The sequence below is a fragment of the Onychomys torridus genome, chromosome 18, assembly GCF_903995425.1.
Source record: "Onychomys torridus chromosome 18, mOncTor1.1, whole genome shotgun sequence".
In the NCBI taxonomy this organism is placed as follows: Eukaryota; Metazoa; Chordata; class Mammalia; order Rodentia; family Cricetidae; genus Onychomys; species Onychomys torridus.
Window position 1 is genome coordinate 64,454,918 of NC_050460.1, and position 26,605 is coordinate 64,481,522.

Here is a 26,605-nt window from a genome sequence, read left to right on the forward strand (position 1 = left end):
GAGATATGCACCAGCAGCCCCCCACTTTCCTCTCTCTCAGCCTCTCAGAAACCCCCTTCTGGCTCCTTCTGGCTGCTGGTCTGTGTCTCTTGGGAACCCTAACTAGCAGCTCCTGAAGGAAAGGATGCCCACGATTGGGAGCCCAGGGTCCAGATCTGAGTCCATTTTCTTTTATATTACTTATTATTGTTGTTGTTGACAGGTCTTATGTAGCCCAGGCTGCCTCAAATTCACTACATAGGGGATGATGATCTTGAATTTTTGATCCACCTGCCTTCACCTCCCCAGTGCTGGGATCACTGGGCTACCACACCCAGTTGATACTTAGCAGGACTTCTACATGCTGGCAAGCGTGCTCAGCTGAGCTGCAGCCCCAGCCACTGTTGTGGAAGTGGTGTTGACATCGGTCTTGGCTGTCACCAGCTCATAGTTACTGAGTGTCCCCTATGTGCTGGGTATGGTCTTCATGCTCTACACATACTTCATCTACACCTAAAGGTGGAGAAACTGAGGCATGAGGCAGATAAGATGGCACATCCAGGGCCACCGAGGTGGTGAATGGTGGAACTGGGCCCAACCCCGACAACAGATATAGTCCTGACCACTATTCTGGTCCCTTCTGAGCCCTGCCTCCCCAGGAGGTGAGGAGGAAGCCAGACAAAGGGATGAGGCCAGAGGGCACAGGGGGTGTGTGTGTGTGTGTGTGTGTGTGTGTGTGTGTGTGTGTGTGTGTGTATGACTCGCTCAGAGAGGTGATGCAGCAGGCAAGGTCACACAGCAAGGCAGGAGACTCTGGGCTGGCTGGGTCCTCCTCTGTCCCTGCTCCCAGGGGTCCAGCCCAGCACTGCAGTCCCTTCAGACCCCCCCCAGTCAGCCAGAGCTGCCTCAGGTTCCACACATACCCAGTGGCTCGCAGCATTCTCCTCCCTTAGAGTGGGCAGGGCAGACAAGCCTCTGCTGGGAGGACAATGCAGGAAGAAGAAATGGACTTAGAGGTGAGGTGCCCGCCCCTGGCCCCCGGCCCCGCCCCGCCCCCGGCCCCGCCCCTGGCCCCTCCCCCTGGCCCTCTTCTAGTCCACAAGCCTCCTCTGGTCATGCTCCGCCAAGTCTGCTGGCCCCCGTCACTCACACAAAACTCTCCTAACCCACCCTCTCCTCACCCCCTCTTTCAGTGCGGGTTCAGGTCACCACGCCAGCTTTGCAGCGCACTGCCTATGGGCCATACAGGACTGAAGACTTGGTTCAAATCAGAGCTCTGCCACTTCTCAGCTGTAGGCCCTTGGCGGGTTACTTCAACCACCCATGCCTCAGTTTCCTCATTTGAGAAGCTGAGGGGGTGCACACCACCTATCCTGGGGCAGATGAGTGGGTCACCAACACAATGAGCAGAGGCAGGCCTTGCTCCAAGGCCAACACCACCGAGGAGTCAGCTAACATCTGGAGCTTCTTCTGAGCTGCTGGGTTTATCTAGGACCCCCAGGCAGGCCCAGGTCTGGTTTCCTCTTCTCTTTGGAACTAGAAACCAGGCCTGGGCTGGTGCAAGTAATACATACCTGTTCTCCCAGCACTCACTGTGCTGGCAGGAGAATCAGGAACTCAAAGCTGTCTTCCCTATACAGCTCATTTAAACCAGCTTGACCTACATGAGACCTCGTCTCCAATAAAACAAACAAATGCCCCTGACCCCATTTCATCTGCCTGGAGGTCCCCAAGGGACTTCTTTTAGAGATGATAGATTCACAGACATCGGCCCCTAAAGGAAACAGGAGACACCCAGGAGACCCAGGGCCCAGTGGGCACCGACTGAGCAGCCGGAAGCTTGGTGGACTCCGTCAGCAGGAGGGTTAGAGGGCAGATGCCCAGAGGTCAACCTCCGACCTGTTCTTACCCCTACCCTAGCTGCCACGCGCGAGCTGAGCACCATCTCTCCCCTCTCTGGAACCCCCAGGGGACCCAAGGGATTTTAGCCTCCCCTTTTTGTCTTAGGTTCCCGGGGTCTCTACCTTCCCAACCTTGTCTCAAGGCAAAGTGTGGGGGGGGGCCTACGTGAGTACCGAAAGGTGGGGAACAGCCGTCTGCCTCTACTCTGGATTCATCCCCTTAGCCAGTGATCAAAAGCCAGTGCTCCCTCTAGGCACCAGTCTGTCCAGTCTATGTGTCCTGAGCCCAGGCATCCACAGCCACCTTGAGCAGAGGCAGAGCCACTGGCTATGTGGGTGTGGGTAACACTCCTGGTAGGGACACGGTGGGTTTTTCCCACAGGACGGAACCCAGGCGGCAGAAAGGAGGGAGTATTGGCTGTCTTTGGTGGCAAGATGGAGCATGGTGAGGGCAGCTGCAGCAGCTGGTTCTCCCCACATTCCAGCCCCCCCCCGGGGTGGGGGGCTCACATCACCATCACAGCCTGGGCCCTTGGACCACTGCCCAGGTAAGGGCACTGCCCTCCCACTGCCTGGACCAAATCCCTGCTAAAGCGCAGAAGCTCGCCAGCCCCTGAGGCAGGGACTCTGGCTCTCAGGACGGAGGTAAGCTGCAGCGGGGGGTGGGGGTGGGGGCTCTGCCTGCGTCCACGGGACTGACAGTCTAAAGGGGCTGGACAGGCAAGGAACCAGAGGACGGGTAAATGACAGTGTGGGCTGTGTGTTGACAGGTGCTGCGGAGAAAGGAGGCCTGGACAGGGGCGGGTGGAGAACCATGGCTGGGGCCAGGAACAATGCTATACAAAGCAGGATGGTCACAGGAGGCCATTCTGAGGTGACATTTGAATAAAGACCCAAGGGAGGTAAGGAAGAGAGCTCTTCCAGCCAGAAGGCCAGCCAGTGCAAAGGCCCTGAGGTAGAATCAATGGCATTTACGGTTATGTGGTTGTAGCAGACTGAGTATGGGGAGGGAAGGGAGGGGCCAGGGGGAGGATGCAGATGACTTGGGTCTTTCCGGTCAGGAGACCTAAAGTTTTCTCCAGGGACAGTAGGATCCACTGCAAGGAGCCACTGAGGAGAGGTGGAGTGTGGTCTGGCTTTTATCTCTAAGGTCCCCTACAGTGGGACAAGGAGAACAAAGCCTCTTAGTTCATGGCTGGGGGGGGGGGGGGTCACAGGTCAGGACACCTGGAGAGGGGTCACCGGTCAGGGAGAGAAGGTGGGTGTGGAAATACTGTGACTGGAACCAGGAAGAGTTCTATCGGTTGGGATATTGCTGAGAGGAGTGGAGGGCTGACCCTGGAATTGGGGGCTGGGTAGCTGACATACACATGGACTAGGTGGAGCCCAGGCCTCTCTCAGCTCCGGGCTTTTGAGTGCCAGGGTCTGTCTCCCTTGGGCTCTCTGTTGTGTGGGAGAAGCTCCTCGGGAAAGTGGGGTCTCAGCCTGGTTTCCAAGCAGGTGGTTTGGCTGCAGATAACTGGGGATAAGCGGTACATCCCGGGGGCTTTTCCTGAGTCTGGTGGTAATGGAGTATATAGCAAACATGAAAAAAACCTGAACCCTGTCAAGAACTGGGAGGGAGGCAGGCAGCACAGGCAGGCAGGAAGGGGGAAGTGGAGGTCAGACTATGGGCAGGTGCTGGCTAAAAGACCCTGTCTTCCAGATAAGCCCTGCTGGGGGACCAAGGTGGCAGCTGACAGCCCCGAGGCCAATGAGCGGGGCTGCAGAGGGCAGGGCATGCATACACCCCAGCTCAAGGCTTCCCCTGAGGGAGGAGGGGGAGATCTGCACCCCTGACCCCATTCTTGCCAGCCCACGTGTGCTCTCTTACCTCCCAGGCCCCTGCCTTCAAGGCGTGAATCTGTGCCCACACTCCCAGACTGTGTACTTGACGTTTGCAGAAATCAGCACCCCCCCCCCAACCTACAGCAGACTCCCACCATGCAGCCGGGGCTCTGAGTGCCCAGGGGAAGGAGGGAGGCCCACACTTCATGCAGGACCAAGCAAAGAACTCAGTCAAACGGTCAGGGGGCACAGAAGTAGGGCCCTAGCCCACTCTCGAGGTAGGGCTTCCTGGCTAGCCCTGCTCAGCTCCTCCCCGGCGGCGGCGCTCCACTCTGCTCCCTCCCGCTCCGGAGCAACAGCGGCAGCTTCTCCGCAGCCTCCCTGCTCCCCCAGTAGCAGTGAGCAGGTCCCCGGGAGCACCACTGCAGAGGGACAGCGAGGTGGGAGGACGGCCACAAGCACACCCACCCCGGCATGGAGATCCCTGGCCGGCGGGGGGTTGTTGGGTCGAGAGCCCTTAGAGAGTTGCAGGGTCATCCCGTCGGCAAAAAGAAACGCGGAGCCGGAGGGACTGAGCTGGCCTGTCTGGAGCCCAAGGTACAAGACCACCCAGGAGTCATCCCAGAGGTTCTGGTGTCAGACGGAGCTTTGTGACAAATGGCCAGAGATCAGCAGATCCCCGGGAGTGGGGGTGGGAGACAAGCGCACGTCTCTCCACGCCTGGCCCCTCCCTGTCCGGCATCACCCTGGGGGAGCACAGCCCCGCGGTTAGCCGCCCGGAGCCCACTGCCTCCCGGGAGTGGGACAGCTCTGCAGTCACACCTGTGGTGCAGACAGGGACGGCGCTACAGAGGAGAGACACGACGACAGACAGGAGACAGTCCCAAGGCGGTGCAGAGAGCAGCTCCCTGGCCCCGAAGCCCCTCGGGCCTGCTTTTGCTACCAGGTGCGACCAGCCCCACTCTCCACGCAGACTTCTCCAGATCCCCATCGCCTACCTGAGCCTGGCTGGGCACCAAGCTGGGGACAGGTGGGCTCTGACTGCCCGGGCTGGGCCAAGCCAAGGCCGGAGGGTCGGGTTGGTCACCTGCTCCGTGGTGGCAGTGGGGCTCGGGGCTCCGTCCTCGGGGTCCCCTCCGGCGGCGCGCTCTGGCTCGGGAGGCGACAGCGCCCGAACTGCAGGAGCCAGCTCCCTGCCCCCACGCGCCGGCCTCCCCCTTCCCGACCCGCCTCCTTCCCCAGCCACCCACCGCCCGCTGCTCGTTTCTATGGCAACCGGGTAATGCTGCGCACAGATGTCCTCCCTGGGTGGACGGCAGGGGACGCCCTCTTTCTGCACCACCTCTTTCTGCGGTCACCCGGGAACACTCCTGCATCTCGCATCTCGCCTTTCTGCTGCCAACACCCTCGGTCGCACATCAACCCCCCATCCCCCGGCTGCCAGCCTCCCTGCAGGGCACGAGATGCTCCTGCTCCAGCCTTCATGCGTCATCTCATGCCAAGCTGCTCTCACGCCAAGCTGCTCATCAAGACATTTCAGCAGATTCGATCACCCAGGCTTAGTGACCAGACCCCCCAAGTCCTGCTAGGTTGACTGTGAAATACCCACATACAACCCTGTGCTCTAAGAGTTCATACCCATTATACAGATTCATGTATTTATGTTCAAGAAGGTCTCACTGTGATGCTCTAGCTAGCCTGAGCCTCACTGTGCAGACTCGGAGATCTTCCTGCCTCTGCCTCTGGGGTGCTGGATTAAGGACAGTGTGCACCACCACGCAACCTTATTAAAAGTTAAGTATAATTTTCCTTTTTGAGACAGTTTCTCCGTGTAACAGTCCTGGACATGCTGGAACTCTCTGTAAACCAGGCTGGCTTACTCACTGAAATCCACTCAAGTGCTGGGATGGCTAGCAAAAGCAAGGATAATTTTTCCCCCAGAGACAGGGTTTCTCTGTGTAGCTTTGCGCCTTTCCTGGATCTTGCTTTTTGGACCAGGCTGGCCTCGAACTCACATAAATCCACCTGGCTCTGCCTCCCAAGTGCTAGAATTAAAGGCGTGTGCCACCACCGCCCCAAGGATAATTTTTTTTTAAAGATTTATTTATTACATATACAGTGTTCTGCCTGCATGTGTCCCTGCAGGCCAGAAGAGGGCACCAGATCTCATTACAGAGGGTTGTGAGCCACCGTGTGGGTGCTGGGAATTGAACTCAGGACCTCTGGAAGAGCAGCCAGTGTTAAGAGCCATCTCTCTAGCCCCCAAAGTAAGAATAATTTTTTAACGCAGGTGTGTGTGGAGGTTAGTGGTCAATCCTCAGGAACGTTGAGACAAAGTCCTCCACTGAACCTGGGGCTCACCAGTTGGGCTGGACTGGCTGGGCATGGAGCCTGGGGGTCCTCTTGTCTCCACCTCCCCAGTGTTGGGGATATACCGCTGTTGCTGGTTTTTATGTGGGTGCTGGGGATTTGAACTCAGGTCCTCAAGCTTTTGAGGCAAGCATTTTACTGACTGAGCCATGTTCACAACCCCTAGGTTGTTGTTGTTTTAAGACATGGTCTCCCTTCATAGCCCTAGCTGTCCTAGAACTCACTCTGTAGACCAGGCTGACCTCAAATTCATATCTGCCTCTGCCCTGAGTGCTGAGATTAAAGGCGTGGGGCACCATTTCCGGCTTGAAGATTTATTTCATTTGTGCCCGTACCTGCAGAGACTGGAGACATTGGGTCCTGGAGGTGTGTCCTTAGACATATATCCTATGGAGGTAGAAATAGAAAGGGTCTAATTTAGATTCACATGTGTTCCTTGACCACATGTGAAGACCAGCAGGCTTCCTCCTTGGCCAGCGTGAGTGGCTGAGTTTTCCACTAGGAGAACAGGGGACGAAGTCAAGTTTTCCAAATGGAGGAGCACAAGAATGACGTCTTGTGGGTAGTTAGAATGAAGTCACTGGGAAAAGCAATCTCAAAAGGAACAATATGGGGTCAACAGACTAAGAGTTTGGCCTTAGGATGAGTTGGGTTTTTTTTTTTTGGGGGGGGGGTGTTTTGTTTTGGTTTTTTGAGACAGGGTTTCTCTGTGTAGCTTTGCGCCTTTCCTGGAACTCACTTGGTAGTCCAGGCTGGCCTCGAATTCCGCCTGGCTCTGCCTCCCGAGTGCTGGGATTAAAGGCGTGCGCCACCACCGCCCAGCTAAAATGAGTTTTATAAAGACAATAAAGTTATTTGTAAAGGACACAGGATATTGAAAATATATATATACATACGTATGCTGAAAAACCAAGCCAAACCAAATCAAAACCAAAACTATGCCGGGCGGTGGTGGCACATGCCTTTAATCTCAGCACTCGGTAGGCAGGTGGATCTCTGTGAGTTCAAGGCCAGCCTGGTCTTCAGAGCGAGATCCAGGAAAAGTACAAAGCTACACAGAGAAACCCTGTCTAGAAAAAAACAAACAAAAACAACAACAACAAAAACCAAACCTTTTGACATTTTTAATGTTTTAGATTTATTCATTCACTTATTTATTTATTCATTTATTTTTGAGACAGGGTTTCTCTGTGTAGCCCTGGTTGTCCTGGAACTCACTCTGTAGACCAGGTTGACCTCAAACTTACAGATATCTGCCTGCCTCTGCCTCTTGAGTGCTGGGATTTAAGGCGTACGCCACCACTGTCCAGCTTTGTTTTTTATTTATTTATATTTATTATGTGTATTTTATTATTATATTTATTTATGTGTATAAATTTCTTTAAAGATGTATCTATCTATCTATCTATCTATTTAATATGCAGTATCTGTCTGCATGTATGCCTGCAGGCTAGAAGAGGGCACCAGATCTCATTACAAGTGGCTATTAGCCACCATGTGGTTGCTGGGAATTGAACCCAGGACCTCTGGAAGAGCAGCCAGTGCTCTCTCTTAACCTCTGAGCCATCTTACCAGTCCCACACCTGCTTATTTTACATGTGTGTAAGTGCACACGTGTGCACACGCCCACCCCTATGCCATGCTGAACTGGAAGTCACAGGATAGTTTGCAGGAGACGGCTCTCTCTCCCTCCACCACAGGGTTTCTGGGGCTCAACTCAGGGGCCCAGAGTTGGCTGCAAGCACTTTTCCCTGCAGAGTCCATCTCACCAGCACCCCAACAAGTCTCTTCGTTCTTCATTTGGGGGCAGGGTCTCGAGAAGTTGCCCAGTCTAGCCTGGCTTTGCCTTTGCTCCGTAGCCCAGGCTGGCCTTCAGCTTTCCCTCCTCACAGGCGTGCATCCCCAGGCCCTGGTTCTTCATGGTAACAGCAGCCTCATCCACATTCACCACACAAGTCCCTCTCAAACAGAACACAGCTGCCGTCATGGACTGCAGGAACACTATAGCACTGGAGATGTTGGCACAAGGCGGCAAGTCCCCCGCGAGCTAGAGGTCTCAGGCTGCCCCACCAGAAGACTACAGGCCCTCTAGGAAACAGGCTCTGAGACTAAGTCATTTTCCCAAGGTGATAAAGTCAAGAAAGGGGTGGGCTGGGATTCGAGTCCTCTGCCCAACAACCTTTATGATCTTTGTGATTGCATTATGAAAGACTCAACTGGAAAAGATGGTAACAGCCACCAAAAGTCAGTTCTTATCCGCGGATCAAAGGCAAAACCGAGAGACACTGTGTCTGAAGGGTGGGTGAGTCACGTGGTGGGCACGAAATGACCTTTGAGGGAACATGTAGCCTTGGACGAAGCCCACCGTCAGCTGTTCTCAGGCCTAGCGGGTAGCGGTGCAGAGTGCTCCAGAGCACAGGCTCTCTGGAGAGGGTTACAGCGGGGGGATGGGAGGGATTGGGTTCCCAGGTGCTGTAAGTAGAGCCCCTCTGCCCACCCATCAGTCCCCAAGCCAAGATCGTGTTTCTTCCAAAGAGAGGCTCCATCCAGGGACACTGAGACAGCTGTCCCCTCCAGTGAGCTTGACCCAGCCCATCTGCTGCCTTCCCACACTCAGCTACCAGACGGACCCTGTGGGAGAAGCAGACCCCTCCTGTCAACTCTCCGTGGACAGCATCCCTCCCATACCACCCTCCCGTTAGCCCAATCTGCCCCAATCTGGTCTACTGCTGGAAAGACCCCAGTCTCTGGCTCTAGTTCTCTCAGGACTGACCTTAGCCCTTGTCCCCACCCCTTTATCCGGACAGCACAGACAAGGACAGTGTCACCACGCCTAGGCCACAAAGCAGCTGTCCTCACGCCCTGCCCTGTGACGGCCGGCCACTTCTATCACCTCTCCTGTGTCTTCTTGCCCAGCCCCCAAAGCAGCCACTGCCCCTGCCCCCACCCTGGCACAGCCATCCACGTGTTCCCCAGCACCAGGGCCAATGCAATCAGGGCTCATTAGCTGCTGCTTTGCATATCATTTGCATAATGTTCCCTTGACTGTCAAAATGCCAGAACCCTCCTCAACCCCTCAGCAGCTCTGCAGAAATACAACAGACAGAGCTCCACCGGGGGTCTACATAGGAGGCTGAACACTGGGCACTGGGAAGCAAAAGCAGATTCCAGAGCCCCTCAGGCCCAGAGGAGGGCACTGGACCCGACTGAGCAACCTGCTGAGTCAGGCAGCAGGCACAGGACTTTGCAAGTATGGAAACTGAGTCTCAGAGCAGCTAAGGCTGCAATGCTCACAATCTGGGTCCAAGGCTGGGCGTGAAGGTCAGTGGGAGAGCACGTGCCTAAGTAGGCATGAGGGTATGGTTTACACACACACACACACACACACACACACACACACACACACACACACGGAGACACTGAGAGAGAGCAGTCATCATCTGCATTACCCATCAAGACATACAGGGCTCTGGTCCTCACCCCAGGTATCACACATCAGAATCTGTATTTCACAAGAGCCTGGGACTTTGTGTGTGAGACTCACGATCCAATACACAGCTGGAAGATGAAGCTGGCACCAACACCGAGCTGTGTCTTGATAAATCCTAGGCTAGAAGCCAGGTGGTGGTGGTGCACACCTTTAGTCCCAGCATTTGGGAGGCAGAGGCAGGTGGATCTCTGAGTTTGAGGCCAGCCTGGTCCACAAAGTGAGTTCTAGGATTTAAAAAAAAAAAAAAAAAAAAAAAATCCCAGGCCAGTGCCTTGAGTATGTTCACCAAATATTTTCTGAACATCTACTATGTGCAGCACTACCCCAGGGCCAGGGGTAGTAGATATCACAGTAGATAACTAGCCAGACACCATCCATAAACTTAATGACATTTCATGCCATAAGGGGGGGGGGTACACAATAAGTAATGTCACTTCAAGAGCTAGTCTGTGTTATGAAGAACATAACGCTGGCTAAAAGGAAAGTGTGAGGAGGAGGCGTGTAGAGCTTGCAGTGCTGGGGATGTGGCCCAGAGCCTTGCACACACACGGGAAACACTACCATTGAGCTACACCCCCAGGCTCCAGCCTCTCAGTGAAGAGGTGACATTTGAACAGACCTAAATAAAGGGAGAGAGGGAGAAGTGTGAGGACTTTTGGGAGGAGTGTCTCTGGCAGAGGAAACAGAAAAGGCAAGTGTCCTGAAGTGGGAGGGACCCAAAACTGGTGAATGGGTGCATGGATGGGTGTAGGGATGGGCAGATAGGTGATGACCGGGTGGATGAATGGATGGGATGAGTGAATGGGTGGGCAGATGGATGGAGGAGTGGGCCAGTGGGTGGATAATTGGATGGATGGATGGCCAGGTGTGCAGACGAATACCTTTAATCTCAGCACTGGTGAGGCAGAGGCAGGTGAATTCAAAGCCAGCCTGGCCTACGTGGTGAGTTCCAAATCAGGCAGGGCTATATAGTGAGACACTGTCTCAAAAAAAAAAAAAAAAAAAAAAAAAAAAAAGTAGTAGATAGATGGATAGGTAAAGGAGAGATGGGTCAACGGGTAGATGGGTGGGTGAGTAGATGCCTGGATGACTAGACGAATGAATTAGTGGATGGGTGGATTGGTGGGGGAGGTGTGGATCGGTAGATGAATGATGGGTGGATGAGTGAACGAGTGTTTAGATAGATGAATGGATGCATGGGTGGGTGAGTGGGTGGGTGGATGCATAGGTGGGTAGATTAATAAATGGATGAATGGATATATAGATGAATTGATGGATAGATGGATCAGTAGATGGGCAGATGAGTAGATGGATGGATGAATGGATGCATGGGTAAATAAGCAAATGAGTGGATGTAGAAATGAGCAGATGGATGCGTGGGTAGAGGCTGGATAAATGGATGGATGGATGGATGGATGGATGGATGGATGGATGGATGAGTGAATGGAGAGATGGATGGGTGGATCAGTGGATGGACAGATCGATAGATGGATCAGTGGATGGATGGATGCATAGGTGGGTAGATTAATAAATGGATGAATGGATATATAGATGAATTGATGGATAGATGGATCAGTAGATGGGTGGATGAGTAGATGGATGGGTGGGTAGAGGTAGATGGATGGATGGATCAGTGGATGGGTGGATGAGTAGATGGATGAGTGGGTGGGTGGAGGGTGGATGGATGGATGGATCAGTGGATGGGTGGATAAGTAGATGGATGGGTGGGTGGAGGATGGATAGATGGATGGATGGATGGATGGATGGATGAATGGATGGATGGATGGACAGATGGATCAGTGGATGGGTGGATGAAGGGTGGTTGGGTGTCAGGAAGAACTACCCAGACTGAGAGCAATAAGGGCAATATAACAAAAGAGAGAAGCAGGGCTTCAACTCTATAGAACCTTGTCAGCCATACTGAACATACCAATTTATTCCAATGATGGAGAAGCCTGCTGAGTATTGTCAATCCTGGCCCTGTGGAAGGTCTGAGACTTGGGCAAGAACCCACAACCCTGAGATTAAGAGTCTCATGCTCTATCAACTGAGCTAGTGGTGCATGCCTTTAGTGCCAGCACTTGGGAGGCAGAAGCAGGCGGATTTCTGTGAGTTTGAGACCAACCTGGTCTACAAAGTGAGTTTCCAGGACAGCCAGAGCAACACAGAGAAACCTGTCTCGAAAAACCAAAGTTAATTAATTAATTAACTGTTACAATTAATTAATTATAAAAAGAGAGAGACTCTTAAAAAGAAGAAAAGAAAGAAAGAAAATATTCAATCTGAACAACGGAGAGAAAAGGGGTTTGGGGGAGGGGAATGGACAGAGCCTCAAGGGGGTGTGTGACCCTCACTAGAGATCCAAGTGTATGTTGTCTGAGTCCCGAAGGAGGGAGGAAGTGAGAGCTGAAGAAGCATTCAGAAAGAGGACACCAAACAAACACCCACACTGGTAAAACCACCAACACCACCGAGCACACTGCAGCGGGTTCTGGAGAACCAGAAAAACGCGGGGTGTGAACAGCACCTTATCTAAGGAAAACAGACAACTGTGGCTGCTCAGAAGACACTGTGAGACCCCACAGAGGTGGCTGAAAGAAAAGCCTGTCACCCACCCGTGACAGTGAAGGACACCGAGGGAGGCTCAGAAGCGGAACTGCCCTAGGAGAGCGGCTGGAGGAGGACCCTGGAACCTGAGGAACAGGAGACAAGCTTCTGAGCAAGGTAGAGAGTAAGAATGTGGGGTAGGAGGACAGGCTAGGCTTCGGGGGAATCTTCTAAATCGTGACAAAAGTAACAATTATCACATTGTCACCGCCTTGTCTCCAAGCTTCTCACAGAATGGGAGCGGTGTTTAAATCAGCATTCAGGGCTTTAGACTCTGCGTAGGTTTTCTATAATTCACCTCAAAAAATAAAGACACCAAAGTGACGAGAGGGTAAATACTCAAATATACATTGAAGTCAGGGGCAGGAGAACCTGAGTTCAAGGCCAGCCCGGTCTACATGTGAGTTCTAAGACAACAGCCAGGACTACATAATGAGACCCTGTCTCAAACAGGTCAATCCCCAGTTTCCTTTTAACACACTTTGGCTACCAACAGGACCTTCCTGCACCAAGAAGTCAAAGGGACAACACTGAGAGGGACCACCAGAGCACACAGACACAAGGTGGGGGTGGCTCACCTGGCCAAGTGCTGGCCTAGCAAACATGAAGCCCTGGCTTCCATCTCCAGCACCCCAACAAAACAGGAAGTATGCAGGAGATAGAGGCGGGAGGATCAGAAATTCAAGGTCATCCTTGGCTACACAGTGAGTCCAAGGCTAGCCTGGGCTATATGAGACTCTTTCTCAAAAGGAGTTAATAGGAAAAAAAAAAAAGGCTGGGGGACAGCCTCAGCCATTAAAGGCTAAAGTTTATAACTAAAGAGTAAAAAGGAAGAAAAGGAGAGGAGGGGAGGGGAGGGAGGGGAGGGGAGGGAGGAGAGGGAGGGGAGGGAGGAGAGGGGAGGGAAGAGAGGGGAGGGGGGGGAGGGGGGAGGGGAGAGGGGAGAGAGGGGATGGGGGGAGAGGGGAGGGGAAAGAGAAAACATGTCCAGTGCCAGACCTGATGGAGCCCAAGGCACATTCCTGCACATCACACTCTAGTCTCCTCTGCTGTGACAGGGCAGAGACTCAGATCTTTGACAAAAACAAAAACAATAAAAACATGATCCCCCAACGGTGCAAAACTCACACTTAGGGATGCAGCAGCCTCCACAGTCATGTGCTATCTTTAGAGATGACACTCCCCTGCTCTTATAAAAACAGCATTAGCAGTAACACGAGGCAACCTGAGCCCAGCCTGCCTCCAGGAGGAGAGGACACTTAAAATCTCAGAGGGGCTGTGCCTTCCCGACCCCCAGACACTCGGAGACCTGCAACTCCTACATCTATCTCTACCGTTCCAACTACTCTGCCGTTTCTGCTGTTGCAAGGGGACAGGGTGGAAAGACAGGCGGGACATCAAACTCAAACGTGGAAGTAAATGTCTGCACCCCACAGCCCTTCCTCCTCTGCCTTCCTGACCAGGGTCCCCACTGCATGTGGGAGAGGGCACCAGGGTGTGGCTCAGTGGTTTGCATGTACTTAGCATGTGTGTGGGAGACCCTGGTTCTGTCTTCAGAGCATGTGCGCATATGGGGGGTACAAGAGGCACACACACACACACACACACACACACACACACACACACACACACAGGTAGTGGGGGGTACAGGGGGCACACACACAGAGGTTGGTTTCCAGAAAAGTCTCTTGACTCAGCACTGGCTGACACATGGGGCTGTCCTGGCACTATGGGACCTGAGCAACATGTCTGGCCTCCCTCTACCAGGAACTAGCAGCACCCACCTGCAGACATGTTAAAAACACGCAGACATTGCCAAGTGTCCCCTAGGAGCAACTAATCCCAGACTGATGTGGCCAAAGCTTTTCAGCAGAAGTGGGCACTTGTTAAAGCACACACGACAGGCTGCTGTTGTGGCTCACACCTGCCATCCCAGCTTGGGAGGCTGAGGCAGGAGGATGGCTACTTCAAGGCCTACCCGGGCTACACAGAGATCCAAGCCAGACTGGGTTAACTCAATGACACCCTGTCTCAAAACAAAAACTAAAAAAGCAGGTTGAGCCGGTGGTGGAACACACTTTTTTTTTTTTAAAAGCTTTATTTATTTATTATTCATACAGTGTTCTGCCTGCATGTATGCCCACATGCCAGAAGAGGGAGCCAGGTCTCATTACAGATGGTTGTGAGCCACCATGTGGATGCTGGGACTTGAACTCAGGACCTCATGCTTCTTTCACTTAGCACAGTGTCGTCTTCTTCTTCTTCTTCTTCTTCTTCTTCTTCTTCTTCTTCTTCTTCTTCTTTTGGTTTTTGGAGACAGGGTTTCTCTGTGTAGTTTTGGTGCCTTTCCTGGAACTCGCTTTGTAGACCAGGCTGGCCTCGAACTCACAGAGATCCTCCTGGCGCTGCCTCCCAAGTGCTGGGATTAAAGGCGTGCGCCACCACTGCCTGGCTAGCACAGTGTCTTCTATGTCACCCATGCAGTAACATGTATCAGCCTTGTCAGGGCTCGGTAATATTCCATGTTATATGCACACCATGTTCTGTTTATCCATTCATCTGCTAATGAGTAGCGGAGCTACTTCTCCCCTTTAGCTGTTGAGAACAACGCCACTTTGGGTGCAGTATCTATGAGTCTCTCTTTAAAGGGAGTTTTTGAGGTGCTTAAAGTTTTCAGTACCCAGAAGAATTGAAAACAAAGATTTAAATTCCTGGATCACATGGAGGACCAGCTGCTCGCCCGCCCTGATGGCTGTGCGGCTTTCTAGTCCATGCAAGGCACAGGTCCCAGTTTTGCAACATCCTCTCCAACAATGACCATTTTCTATTTTTAGGCTAATGGCTGTTACCAGAGAGTGTGAAGTGGCATCTTGTTGTGGACTTGATTTGCATTTTGCTAGCGATTATTGACATTGGACACTGCTTCGCGGGCCATCTGCATGTCTTCTCAGGAGAAATGTCTATTCAAGCTCCTTTCCTGCTTGTTTTTGGCTTTAGTTTTGCAGAGCTGGGGGTGGAAGCCAGGGCCTTGCGAGTGCCTAACCACCCAGCTACAATGCTTTTTATTGTTTTTTATTTTTATTTTTTTGAGATAGGGTCTCACTCTGTAGACCAGGCTGGCCTTGAACTCAGAGATCCACCTGTATCTGCCTCCGAATGTGCACCATCACAGCCCTGCTAAAGAGTATTAATTTTTATTACGTTTCTGTGTGTATATGTCCAGTGAGTGTGGATGCCCAGGGAGGGTAGGAGAGTGTCATTCCCCTTGGAGATGAAGTGACAGGCTGGTGGAGCCGCCTGGTGTGGGAGCTGGGAACAGACCACTGACCAGAGCAGCCAGTGCTTTCAACCACTGCATGTTTCTCCGGTCCTGAATGCTCATTTTCTTGGTTTTATTTTGAGACAGGGTCTAACTATGCTGTCCTGGACGGCCTCGAACTCACAGAGATCCACCTGCCTCTGCCTCCTGATTGCTGGGATTAAAGTTGGGAGCCTCCATGCCTCATACCCGGCTACATGCCTGCTTTAAACTGTTGTTGAATTATGTAAGTTGTCTAGCTGGGCACCATGGCTCACATCTGTAACACCAGCACACAGCAAAGGCTGGAGGAGAAAAATTCAAGGTCAGCCTAGACAACTCAGTGAGTGCCATGGCACACATGTGGAGGTCAGGAGACAATGTGCACAGACAGTTCTCTCCTCCCACCATGTGGGTCCCGGGGCAAAGTCTTCAGGCTTGTCAGCGAGTGCCTTCACCTGCTGAGCCACCTCAGGGGCCCAGCTGCGTTTCTGCTTTTAGTTTACTTTCCTAATATTTTATTTTTAACGAGTTATTTATTTTGAGTGTATGAGTGTTTTGCCTGTATGCATGTGTGTGAATTAACTAGGGATTGCTGAGGCGTTTTCTGGAGGGCCTGTCCATGTTATATCCGCTTGACACAGGGAACTGTGGTCTGGATGTTGCTGATTCTGCCATGCAACATGTAGGGGACCCACTGCTCTGTGGCCTGGGGGCCTCCAGGGAGGTGTCTGGAGCAGAGGTGTGATCCCAGCACCCTCATCCAGCCCTGGTAGACACACCATCACACAACTGGGTAGCAACCTCGGGTGGCCTGGCACATCCAGCTTGCTGTGAGGAGTGATTTTGCTGCCTGTGAGGCTGGCCCCTGTAGAGCTCATGAGGACACCGGGCTGCAGCGGTGACTCACCCTGCCAGCTTCCTGGGACAGCCTCAGAGGGACAGTTTCCTTTGTCCTCCCAGCAGCCCCCCAAGGTACAAGAGAACAGAGCATCAGATTTACAGAAGGGGAAACTGAGGCCAGTTTCCTGTGTAAAATGGTGAGTTAGCAACAGAGACCCTCCGACTGAACTATGCATTGCAATCCAGGATGAACTGGTTTACCTCAGCCTCCATCTTCCAGAAACGGCTCAGGACTGGCTCTGCCCACTTCCAGAACCCACCTCTTTCTATTTCAAGGCTCTGTTCAGAAACTGGACTGGACAGCAAAGTGTCTGTGGTTAATGAGGTCAGAGTTTCTGCACCCCAATGTACTTGGGGGCTCCCAAGCCTCACCAGGCCTGAGACCCCATGCTCTTTTTACTTGTAGCTCAGGCTGGCCTTGAACCCCTGTTCCTCCTCTGTCTCTCTCCCAAGAGCTGGAATGAAAGGCTTGCATCCACATGGTGGCTCCTGACCATCTGTAACTCCAGGTCCAAGGGAGCCAACCTTCTGGCTTTCCGTGGGCACACGGCACACATACATACATGCAGTCAAAACACTCATATACATAATACGAAATAAATGGATCTTTTAAAAAGTAAAAATAAATAAATAAAAAGGCCAACTGTCATAATGCACGCCTTTAATTCTAGTATTCTAGAAGTGGAGACAGACAGATCTCTGAATTCAAGGGCAGCCAGAGCTACATGGTAAGACCCTCTCTTAAAAATAAGTTAATTAACTCACAGTAAGATGAAATAATAATAAAGGCCATAAAAACATGCAGTTGAAGTACCATGAAGTACCTCCGAGGCTGGAGAGCCATCTGTGGAAGAGTTTACCACTCGAAAAATGGCCACCGTGTGGTGCTCAGCCCCACCCCCCAGGGGGAACCCATCTCCTCCAGAACCACCCACTGCCACACCTGGTGACAAGCCGAAGTGCTGTGTGTTTACACATCAGGCCTCATGAACCCACTGGAGTCAGTAAACCCCAAGACATTTCAGCTATGGCTGCCCCACTTCCTCAGGTGCCTGTGGCCAGCCGAACAGGGCTCATCCTGCTGGCGGAATAACCATCCCCAGTCTCCACAGAGCCTGAAGCAAAGCCTCACAGAGGTTTCTGAGGAAGGGCTGTTATGATTGGGCAGAAGTCTGTGTGTGGGTGTCTCTGGTATCCTCTCCCTACCCTGTGTTGACAGGGAGAGACGGTGCCACCATGGTGCTGTCCAGCAGAGTGAACTGTTACCAGAGCAGAGACTTCCCACAGTTGGAGAAGGCCCGCAGGGGATGCTTGGGCACTTTTAGTACACTTGTTAGATGAGGGGTCACAGCTCAGTCCTTCCTCTGAGTATTGGCCTTGGCTAGAGGGAAGAGCCTGGCCCATGGTTATCCCTTCTCCCTGGGGGCAGCCTGTGCCCTGTGACTGGCCAGTGAAGAAGTATAAAGACCTGGTCCCATCTCAATAGGGGACGATTCTCAGGATTGGCCTGGGTCAACTGAGGCCTCTACTGTGGTCTCTGCTTCAACACAATCCAATCTCACTAGGTCCTATGAACAACTTCCTGTAGCTAAACCTCCTGTATCCAAACCTTCTTCACCCAAAGTCCAGCTAAGACCTTCTTCCCTCACCCCCACTCCACCAGGCAGGGTTTCTCTGTGTAGCCCTGGCTATCCTGGAACTCACTCTATAGACCAGGTTGGCCCTGAGCTCACAAAGACCTGCCTGCCTCTGTCTCCCGAATGCTGGCATTAAAGATGTGCGCCACTATGCACTGGCTCGGCTAAGACCTTAACATTTTAGTATCTGGACACTGGTGACTAGCTTTAACTGTGAGGCTGGAGGGGACAAACGCCACACAGGGGATGTGCCCCGTCCTGAGACCCCCTCCAAACACCAATCCTGCCCTTCCTGGCCAGTCACCACCTCCCCACTGTTGTCTGGTCTGCAGAGCAGGGATGGCGGCACCCGCGTCACATGGCAGCTGGGGGAAGTCGTGGAAGATGCCTCAGCACCGTTCTCGCCCAATCTGACAACTATGCTGCTTACTTTGAGATGAGGGGAGCAGCCAAAGACAGTGCCCCACATTGCTCCCTGCTTTCTGGTCCCTGTCCCACCATGCTCTGCCTTTTTCCACAAAACAAAGGATGTTTCTTCTGTCCCCCACTGAGAGAGACTGTCCTTTCTCCCATATAAAAGAAGAAGGGACCAGGGATGGTGTTTTAGACCTTAAACCACATACACACACACACACACACACACACACACACACACACACACACACACACACACATGTTTTGTCCAAGGAGGCCAAAAGAGGGCATCAGATCCCTGGGAACTTAAGTAAGGGACTGTTCTGAGCCACTCTGTGGGTGCTGAAGATCAAAAGTAACAAGTGTTCTAAGCCGTGGAGACACCTCTGCAGCCTCCTGTTATTTTTAAGACAGTGTTAGGGTGGCTTAGTTAGGGTGTCTATTGCTGTGATGAGACACCATGACCACAGAAACTCTTATAAGGGAAAACATTTAATTCAGGTGGCTTACAGTTTCAGAGGTTTATCCATTATCATCATGGCAGGACATGGCTGCATACAGGCAGACGTGGTGCTGGAGAAGGAGCTGAGAGCTCTACATCTCGATCCGCGGGCAACAGGAAGTAAACTGTGTCTACACTGAGCGTAGCTTGAGCGTCGGAGACCTCAGAGCCTGCCTCCACAGTGACACACTTCCTTCAACAAAGTCACACCTCCTAATAATGCCACTTCCTATGAGCTTATGAGGTCAACTACATTCAAACTCCCACATAAGGTCACAGCTAACGTGATCAGAAGGCACAGACAGCTCCCCCGGCCTCTCCCGACAGGGTCTCCCCTATCTAGAGCACCCTGCACCCGGCAGGTACATCTGTCACAACTGACAAACCCCCACGGAGGCATTATCACTTTCCACACTCACAATCTGCTGGGGTTCACACTTGGCACTGCCGAGTCTACAGGTTTTGACAGGTGTGATGGGTGTCTGCTGTTACAGGACCACACAGAGCAGCTGTCTTGCTCTGAAAGGTCTGTCCATCCAGCCCGTTCCTGTTAAGCTCCTGGCACCATTGACCCCTCTAGTGTCTGCAGACTTTCCTTCCCTTGGCCCTCAGACAGCCTCGGAGCCTTCCCAGTGGATCTCTAACTCTGTAAAATCCATTTGAGCTTCAGCCTTGCCCTTTCAAGCCTTAATGACTCAAGTCTGAGTGCTAAATAACTGTCTGGACAAACTGCCCACTACTTACCAACTTCTTAAGGGCATCCTGATGTTTTTTAAGTCCTGGCACTTCCTTGACATTTATAACCCACCACAGCATATTAAGGCCCCAGGAGTTCTTCTGTAAAGAAAACTCTTAACTGGGTATGGCAGCCCATGCCTGTAATCCCAGCCCCTGAGAGACAGAAGCAGGAGGGGAGTTTGAGGCCAACCTGGGCTACATGAGACTTTGTTTCAAAAGTAAAGGAGGGGTTGGTGAGTGGCTCAGCAGGTAGAGGCACTAGCTGACACTTCGGCAGCCCTGAGTTCAATCCCTCGGACCCCCGTGGTGAAAAAGAGAAATAACTCTGTCCTCTGACCCCCACCTGGATGCCACGGAGGGTATGTGCACATGCATACAAATAAATTAAATGTAATTTTAAAAAGTGATAAAGCTTTTATATTTAAAAAAAAAAAAAAAAAAAAAAAAAGACAAGCATGGGTTTGGACATACTTCAGTTGGTACAGTCTTGCCCAGCGTGCATGAAGTCCCAGATTCTGAGCACCAGAGAAGCTGGGCGTGGTGATGTACACCTGTGCACACTGGACGAGCCAGGAGCAGGAAGATCGGGTGTTCAAGGTCATCTTTGGCTACACAGTGAGTTTGAAGCCAGTCTGGGCTACATGAGACCCCGTTTCCACAACAAAGAACAAACCCCCCCTCGCATAAATGTCCCTGAGTGTTGCCCAGGGGGCACAGCCCTTGAGGGAGGCTCCACACCTCAGGCAGTTAGTTTCAGCCTCCACTGCCACAGCCTTGTGGAGCAGGGAGTGGTCAGAGCGACCTGGGAGCTGGGCAGTGGGGGAACAGAGAGAGGAGGGGTTTGGAGAAGAGACTCTAGGGAAGGCCCCATCCTGTTTCTCCTGCTCACACCCATCTCCCGGGCAGGCTGGCTCGGCCCTGCATTCCCTCCTCAGTATCTCAAGACTTGATTCCTGTGAGTCTGGCTTGAAGCCCCTGGCAGCTGCCAGCCATTCTCAGCATCTAGGACCCTATTGTTGGTCCAGCCCAGCCCACTGTGCTCACCAAGCTGCCTTGTGCCCAGGCGAGAAGAGGCACCAACCATGCACCTGAGCATGGGAACACGGGAACAGGGTAGAGGTGAGGCCGGGACCGACCCCATGACACAGGGAGGATCCGTCAGAGGAGCCCGCCAAATAGGGCAGGTGAGATGGCAACCAGTCACCCAATACCCAGATCGGGCAGGGCAGGGGGGCTGGAGCCTGATGGGGCCCGGCGATAAGGAGACACCAGATACCCTGCTGGAGGAAGGGGGAAGGGGGAAGGACAGCAGGAGGAAAAGGCCTCTGCACAGTCTGGCACTGGAATCACACACTCCTGTGGGACCGTGGCTGGAAGCCTGAGGCCTTTGCGTGGCTCAATCTACCCATCTGCAACTGGAAATTGAGGCCTGGGGCTGTAGCTCAGTGGGAGAGCACTTGCCCAGCATACTGGGCTCTGGGTTTTATCCCAGCACTGTTAATAAATAAATAAATAAATAAATAAATAAATAAATAAATAAATAAAACAAGGCCAACCAAGCAGCCAGGGGACTGTAAACTGTGAAGGAGCCCAGCGCAGTGCCCAGCATGAGGCTGTCACTGGGAAGCGGGGCTGCAGAGGCTCTGCAGGGGAAATCAGGGTGTTGGGCAGAAGCCCCAGGTAACAAGGACAGAGCATGTCCTTCACAGAACAGCCAGCACTCAGGCCATGCTCAGTACTGACTCATTCAGCATCTGGGACAGTGAGCAGGCAGCTGGGAGCAGGCAGCCTCCGGCCTGGAAGGGCCTTATGCACACGAGGCAGAGCACTCCACCAACTGAGCCACACCCCACCTTACATTTAAGACACGGTCTCGTACAGCCCAGGCCAGCCTGGAACTCGCTCTGTAGTAGAGGAGGACCTTAAACTCCTGACCCTCTTATTTCCATATCCCAAGCAGGAACCTGACTTGCTTGCTTATTTATTTATGTATTTATGTGTTTGTTTATTGTTTTTTCCAGACAGGGTTTCTCTGTGTAGCCCTGGCTGTCCTGGAACTCACTCTGTAGACCAGGCTGTCCTTGAACTCACAGAGATCTGCCTCTCTCGGTCTCCCGAGTGCCAAGACTAAAGGCGTGGGCCACTGTGCTGCCTGGGGCCTTTCTTTTTTACAGGGCTTGGGTTTCATTCAGGACAGGGAAGTCACTAAAGAGTTGCAGAGGGTAGGGATGTGTTCCTCAGCTCAGGAGGAGCCGGCAGTCCTGAGGTAGCAGCCCAGAAGCATCCGGTGGAGGCGGAGAGGACAGCGATGGAGGTCGGGGCAGGGTGTGGATTCTGGGGGTCCAGAAGGCGGAGCTGAGATGTTTCCTGCAGCTGGCAGCACCAGGGGACAGATGGACCCTGCTGGACACTGGAGCTGCAGTCAACAGAGCCCGGGCTGTGGACTGTTCAGACAAACCAGATGCCTCACCAAGGTGCCGGATGAAGCAGAAGACACGGGAGGAGAGGGACCCAGGGTCTCAGCCAGTGACAGGCACAGGCCTGGTCTGGGTCTTCTATTTCCTTCTTTTCATTGCTGCTTTGAGACAGGGTCTCATGTAGCCCAGGCTACCCTCAAATCTGACATGTAGCAGAGGCTAACCTTAAATTCCTTATTCTCCTGCCTCCACATCCTAGGTGCTGGGATTATAGGTGTTGACCACTAACTATGCCCAGCTCTTGAACTAGAAGAGAGAGAGGTGGTGAAGGGGGGAGGGGAGAATGAAGAGGAGTGGGGGGGGGAAGGAGAGGAGGGGGGAGAGGAGAGGGGAGGGGAGGAGAGGGGAGGGGAGGAGAGGGGAGGGGAGGAGGATCCATCTGAAACAACAGGAAATGGGAGTCCTGAATGACAACTGATGACATTAATGAATTGTTCTTTCTTAGCCATAATAAATAGTAGGCGATTCAGCGAGACAGTCTCTTGGGATGAAGGTATAGCTCATTGGTAAAGCCCTTTCCTGGCATGTGTAAGGCCCTGGGCTCTGTCTCCAGTGCTACAGCGAAAAGAAAAAGAAAGAAAACAAAAAAGGAGGAGGGGAACAAAGAAGGAAAAACAAGAGAAAATTGCCCAGAGAAAGTCCTTGTCTTGGGCGGACAACATGGCTCAGTGTGTAAAGGTGCTTGCGGCCAAGGCTGATAACCTGAGTTTGATCCCTGAAACCGACATGGTAGGTGAGAACTGACTCCAGCAAGTTGTCCTCTGACCCCCACATAAGTGCGTGCATACACAAATGAAACTTAAAATACTTAGTAGTAAAATATTTTTAAATTATTTATTTTAGCAGGTAGGTGGTGGCACACGCCTTTAGTCCCAGCACTCAGGAGGCAGAGGTCTCTGAGTTCAAGGCCAGCTTGGTCTACAGAGCAAGATCCAGGACAGGCACCAAAACTACACAGAGAAACACTACCTTGAAAACCAAAACAAAAATTTAAAATATTACTTACTTGTTTATTTCTTTCCATGTGTATATGTGTATCTTTGTGTGAGTTCACATGCACTACATGCATTCAGCGCCCCTGGAGGCCAGAAGAAGGCACGGGATCTGCTGAATCTGGGGATACAGATGTCTGTGAGCTGCCATGCAGGTGCTGGGAACCGAACCTGGGTCCCCTGCAAGAGCAGCCAGTGTTCTTAACTACTCAGCCATTTCTCCAGCCTCATCTTGGGCGGACAACTCCTCCTTCTCTCCCTTAAGAAATTCCTTAAGCCCAGGAATGGTGGGACACGCCTTTAATCCCAGCGCTCAGGAGGCAGAAGCAGGTGGATCTTTGTGAGTTCGAGGCCAGCCTGGTCACATAGCAAGTTCCAGGACAGTCAAAGCTACATAGTGAGAACCTGTCTCAAAAAATAAACAAAGAAACAAACTTCAAAGCCCTTATTTTAGAGATGTGTTCTGAGATTTGGTTTGAATGATCAAATTTTTGGAGAAGGCGGGCAAGGGAGAGGTAGACATAAATACCACTTTCTCTATGCATATAAATTATATTTTTTGACAATAAAAAATTTACAAATATAGTTGGAGAGATGGCTCAGCAGTTAAGAGTACTGGCTGCTCAGAGGGCCTGAGTTCGATTCTCAGCACCCACACAGCAGCTCACAACCATCTGTAACCATAGATAGACACATGAATTCTGATGCCCTCTTCTGGGGTGCAGATGTACATGCAGACAAAACACCCATATACATAAATAAATATGTCTTCATTGATGTTTTTCCAGACAGGGTTTCTCTGTGTAGTCCTGGCTGTTTAGAACTTGCTCTGTAGACCAGGCTGGACTGGAACTTGTGCCTCCATGTCCCCTTAATAAATACATCTTTTTTTTTTTTTTAATTTTACAAATTGCCGGGCATGGTGACGCACATCTTTAATCCCAGCACTTGGGAGGCAGAGCCAGGCGGATCTCTGTGAGTTCGAGGCTAGCCTGGTCTACAGAGTGAGTTCCAGGATAGGCTCCAAAGCTACACAGAGAAACCCTGTCTCGAAAAACCATTAATTTTTTTTTAAACAAATTAAAGACAGAGGATATTTGTCAAGTCCTAGAGTTAATCCCTAGCCACCTATCCCCAACAAAAAGAGAATATTCAAGAGAATGAGGCAGGAGGATTCTAAGGTGGAAGCTGGCTCAATGGAAGTCTAAACAATTTAGTGATAACCTGTCTCAAAATAAAGTAGGACTAGCCTGGTCTCTATAGCAAGTTCTAAGCCAGCCAAGGCTACCAAGTGAGACCCTGTCTCAAAATAAATAAAGGATTTTTTAAAAGACAGAAGAGAAAACAGCCCAAGAGAGGCCCTAAGTAGCCTAAAGCCCCTCAGTGAGCCAGTGTGGGGTCCTTCGCCTGGATTCCCAGCCCTGCCTTCCCACCCTGTCACAGCCAGGTGACAGTGACCCAGGAAAGTCATGGATGGCCTGTGAGCCCCCAGAAAGGCTCAGGTGCTGCAGAATGAGGCTGAGGAGTGAAGGGTCTCCTCAGGGCTCTGTGAGGACTGGCTGAGGCCTGGGCCACCTGTTCTAGAAGGTCCAATGAAGCAAGTAATTTCAAATGTCTGTCTCAGTGCCAGGCATGCTGGTACACGCCTATCCCAGCTCTGAGGAGGTGGAAACAGGAGAATCAGAAGTTCAAAGCCAGCCTGGGCTACAAGAGACCTCTTTTAAAAACAAACAAACAAACCCCACAAGCAGCCAGGCAGTGATAGTGCACACCTTCAATCCCAGCACTCAGGAGGCAGAGGCAGTTGGATCTCTGAGATGGAGGCCAGCCTGGTCAATATAGCAAGTTCCAGAACAGTCAAGACTACATACAGAAACCTGTCTAGAAAAAAACCAAATAAACAAACGAATGAATTAAACGTCCAGCATCATCAATTACCTGTTGTCTCACCAATCTGTTGGCTCTATCCCCTCGGTCCTGCTTGGATCTCCTCCCTACCCCTAACGTCTGTTCCTGCTTTAAGTCAGCCTGGAATGTGCCCTCCCCTCTTCAGAAAAACCATCCTTTCCTCTGAATCTGCTGCTCACACAGTGGCCACCCGGCATTCAGCATCCCTGCCCAAGCTCTGAGAGCAGTGACGGCCCAGCCTGGCTGGAGGTGAAGTCATCTGCTCTGTCCTATCCATGTGTTACAACCGTCTTTTCATATTGTTCTGTCAACCCCCCCCCCCACACACACACACACAACAGCACCTGCTACACAGTAGAGGGTGACTAACTGAATGATTGAACAGCAGAAGGAAGAAGCCCCTGCGGTCGGCATGGGGGGAGTCTGACCATATCAGGTCCTCCTGGGGGCAGCTGGCTGGCCATCGCTGTCTAGCCAAGACTAAGACTGTCCTTGCCAAGACTGCACCTATTGGGATCGCCCCAAAGTGGGATTGCCAAAAAAGGGGGTTCAGCACACTCTCCCCCAGAGATGTGAGGGTTTGTCCTCCACACCCCATGCCAGGAAAAGGCTTACTGTAAGGATTTGTGCTGACTGGATTAACCTTATTTAGAAGCCCCACCTCTCCTGTGCATCTGAATGGGCAAGCACCCTCTGGGCGGTGCGTAGAATCGGTTTACAGACACACAATGCAAACTGCTCTGTGGGCTGGGGCGCTGGGCCAGTGGGTAACAGGCTTGCCCTGTGAGCATCAGCCCGGGAGTCTGGATCCTGGGAACACACTTGGAGCTGGGCATGACAGTATCTGTTATCCCAGTGTTCCTACAGGGAGACAGAAGAGTCGTGAGGACCCAGAAGTCTGGACAGAGCAGCACAGAACAAGAGACTATGTTTGAAGCAAGGTGGCCCACAAGGTCTGAGGTGTCCCCTAACCGCCACACTTGTACATTGTACACAAGTACACACACACACACACACACACACACACACACACACACACAATCTGTTAATTCTGTTCATTTCAAATAATCACCCAGAACCCCTCCACCAGGACAGAAATCGGAACAATTCAGATTTCAGATAAAAGAGAAGTCAAGCTTAAATCATTGCACTTGTTTATTTATCGTGGAGGGTGTGAGTGCGTGCCACGGTGCACACACTCGAAGAGGTCACAGGACGACTGTGGAAGCTGTTCTACTCAGCCAGCATCTTTACCCTCCGAGGGGCAACAGCCCCAGATAAAACATGGAGCAGGGTCCTCTGTCATCAAGATACCATGAGAAACCCTCTTAAATACAAGTGTGTACATGCAACATTTGGGATTTTGTTTTTGTTTTGGTTTGTTTGGTTTTTGTTTTTGTTTTTGGTTTTTTTTTTTTTTTTGGAGACAAGGTTTCTCTGTGTAGCTTTGGAGCCTGTCCTGGATCTCACTCTATAGACCAGGTTGGCTTTGAACTCACAGAAACACACCTGCCTCTGCCTCTCGAGTGCTGGGATTAAAGATGTGTGCCGCCACCACTGGG

The 26,605-nt window shown here is 51.9% G+C and overlaps 1 protein-coding gene across 2 annotated transcripts in view; it reads right to left on the reverse strand.

Annotated features, from left to right (window-relative positions):
* Window positions 1-26,605, reverse strand: part of Pacsin1 (protein kinase C and casein kinase substrate in neurons 1) — a 44,052-nt gene that overhangs the window by 12,831 nt on the left and 4,616 nt on the right. The window contains exon 1 of one of the 2 annotated variants that reach the window (XM_036167623.1): window positions 4,706-4,896. The exons of the other annotated variant lie outside the window; for it this stretch is intronic. The gene's annotated coding sequence lies outside the window, so the exon portion shown is untranslated. Of the gene's footprint in view, window positions 1-4,705; window positions 4,897-26,605 lie in introns of those variants that run through there. 2 annotated transcript variants of the gene reach the window in all.